This window comes from Mastomys coucha, unplaced genomic scaffold, assembly GCF_008632895.1.
Source record: "Mastomys coucha isolate ucsf_1 unplaced genomic scaffold, UCSF_Mcou_1 pScaffold7, whole genome shotgun sequence".
Lineage (NCBI taxonomy): Eukaryota > Metazoa > Chordata > Mammalia > Rodentia > Muridae > Mastomys > Mastomys coucha.
Genome location: NW_022196913.1, coordinates 43,217,449 through 43,220,619, shown reverse-complemented (window position 1 = coordinate 43,220,619; position 3,171 = coordinate 43,217,449).

The window sequence follows — 3,171 nt, the reverse complement described above, 5'->3', positions numbered from 1 at the left end:
CTGCTGGAGCCATGAGTCCCACCATGTGTACTCTTTGGTTGGTTGTTTAGTCCCTGGGAGCTCTGAGGATACTAGTTAGCTCATATTGTTGCTCCTCCTAAGGGGCTGCAAACCCCTCTTACTTTTTACATCGATTCCCGGCCGCATTGTTTGCTCAGGAAGTCCCTGTAAGCTAAGGCTTGCCAGAGTCTTACAGCAGGAGGTTTTCAGCAAACCAAATTAGAATGGGTTTTATTGCAAAGGTTTATAAAGTTGCAGAAAGTCTTTTAAAAAGTGAAGTCATTGGTTTTGAAGAGCAACTTACATGGAGCAAGGAAGCCACTGCCTCTTGTAGGATCAAAAGGCCTTTTCTGAAACTCCGCTCCCATCACCATGGCGGGAGGGGGAACCTGGAGCTTTTGCTTTCTACTCTTGCACTCCACTACCTGCTACAAACTGCACTCTCTGAAGAGAAGCTGCCTCCTACTTGCTCTCTTTTTTGCTCTCAAAACAACAAAGATGATGGCTAAGGTCTAAGACTCCTGATAACTCAGAAATCATGCTGCTACCCTGGTTGTGGTGAGATAGGGAATACCCAATCGTCTTTGAGTCTACTGGCTGCTAAGTGTGCTTGACTGTTAGGACCTGCTTAGAGTTTGGGAAGAGTGCAAATGCAAGACGAGATGGGGTATATGTTTTTGCCTTTCCAGTCTCTGCAGTGTATGTTGACATTAGGAGGATAGTCAATAGACAGACAGACAGACGGACGGATGGACAGACGGACGGGTGGATGTGTGAATGGAGAGTGGATGGATGGTGGATAGATAGGTGGATGGATGGGTGGTTGGGTAAATGGATGGATGGATGGATGGATGGATGGATGGATCTTGAGCACCAATCTTACACATGACACTCAGGCTCTTTCTTAAGCATTCTTAGTGCATTGTAACTCTTCTCTCTAGCCAATGATTGGCAGTTGCACTATTGTTTCTTCTTGATCCAAAGACTGTTAAGGAAAGCTAGTAACAGACCATGAGTTTTATTTGGGTTTGATGTACATTAAGTGAGATGTTACACTCCAATTGTCTTTTTATCTTAACTAAATAGAGATTTAAAAATGTCTCATGGAGTTTACCAAATTCATAGATTTGAAATTATTGGTATTAAAAATTAAAATCAAGATAATCCAGTACTACTCAATCTTGGATCTTCCCTTTACATTTGTTAGTGGATAAAACAGCCAAAGTATCATACACTTTTAGTTATATGTATGAGTACTGGGTAAATTCTTTTAGAATAGCCCCAGCATCCTTGGGTTCAGCCACCTCTGAAGGTCAAGCAGGAAATGCTCATCTATTCACTCGGCAAACATTCTCTGAAAGTCTGGTCCGTGGCTGTTACTGCATGATGCTTTCTTGGTGTTTTGCTTTCTTGCTAATGTGGACCCCAAACCCCAAATCCAATAACTCTTCCAGCCAAACTTAAATTGGAGAATGGACTGGTTACTTATAAAGCTGAAGTAAGATAAATCTGAAAACTCTCTGTAACGTCTTTAAAAATCTATTTTAACACACACCTTGATCAGCTTCAGTAGCACAAGCTGATCATTTCAGTAACAGTATGTTCAAAATCCAAAAGTTCTTCAAATCTCTCAAGATTTCATCAGATTTTTTTCAACAAGGTCTATTTTGAGCCACACCCTCTCATTATTTGTTCTGTCCAGTAAACACAGGACTTGTGACTCTCACTAGGACATAAACGTTCTTGAGTCAACTTCTTCTATTTGCCTCCAGTCCCCAGTATCCTGTAGAGCATGATGAATTCCTCCTGATTTTATTTCCCTGGGCGTCAAAGACCATGAATGTAAGAGGAAAGAGCAGAGAACATCAACACACCATCTCGATAAAGGACAAGCCAGGAATAAATCATGAAGTGACTGTCGATAGAAATTTAAAGCACAAAATTTTATTTTCCTTTTAATCTGTTGCTATAAAGCATTCACCATCTCTGGAAACAGAGTGAACCTGACAGCTTTGTGTTGATGCTCACATTTCTCGTTACAGACGTCTCCTGTGTCTGTCCTGAAGCAAAAATAAATTTTGCTTTTTAAGCTTTTGATGATAAAAATCTCATCTGAAGCCTCATAAATGATCCTTTATTATCTATATTAATAATGAATAAATGTCTTTTGAGTACCCCTGATCTTTCCCATTAATAGCGCCAGATGTATTATGGATAACCTTTTGATTTAACAGCACAAACTCTGAAACAGTATTAAACACTAAAGGACTGGGTTCTTCGGACTTCCTGAGGTCAGAAACATGCATTTCTCTCAGTTCTGTGTATCCATTAGGTGACAGGAATGTTGTCAGCATTTATTTATTTATTATTATTTACTCATTTCATGTGTGCACGTGTGTGTGTGTGTCGTCTAAAAACCAAACCCATAAACTTTTATGTTCTTTCCTCTACAACCTTTTCTTTTAGTGCACACTGAACTTAAAGAACTGGAATAATTTAGCAGCTCCACACAGCTCTGCCCCATTTCTTGCCTGTCTCTTACATAAAGGGGCCCTCTCTATCTCGCCACTGCATCTGCAGTTGGGAAAGGTCCAGCTGCAAAGGTTCTTATGCATGTTTTAAAAGGCAAGATGATGGCTGAGCTGTTTCTTCCTTAGACGTTTTACTCAACTTTGGAGGTTACGTGGTTTGAATATGCTTGGCCCAGGGAGTGACACTATTAAGAGGTGTGTTCTTGTTGGAGGAAGTATGTAACTGTAAAGGTGGGCTTTGAGACCCTCCTCCTAGCTGCCTGGAAGACAATAGTCTTCTCCTTGCCGCCTTCTGATAAAGATACAGAACTCTCTGCTCCTCCAGCACCATGCCTGCCTGGACGCTGCCATGCTTTCTGCCTTGATGATAATGGACTGAACCTCTGAACCTAAAAGCCAGACATAATTAAATATTGTCCTTATAAGAATTGCCTTGGTCATGGTGTCTGTTCACAGCAATAAAACCATAACTAAGACAGAGATGGTCTTTCTAGTACTTAATACCCTCTTGCTCCATGACAACCCTCAGAGATGATGAGATACTATAAACCAAGTGGACTTTTGGTATCAGAGCTTTCTGGGTCAATAATAACATAGATTCCACATTCAAGGTTAGTTTTTGCTTTTTTTTTTTTTTTTT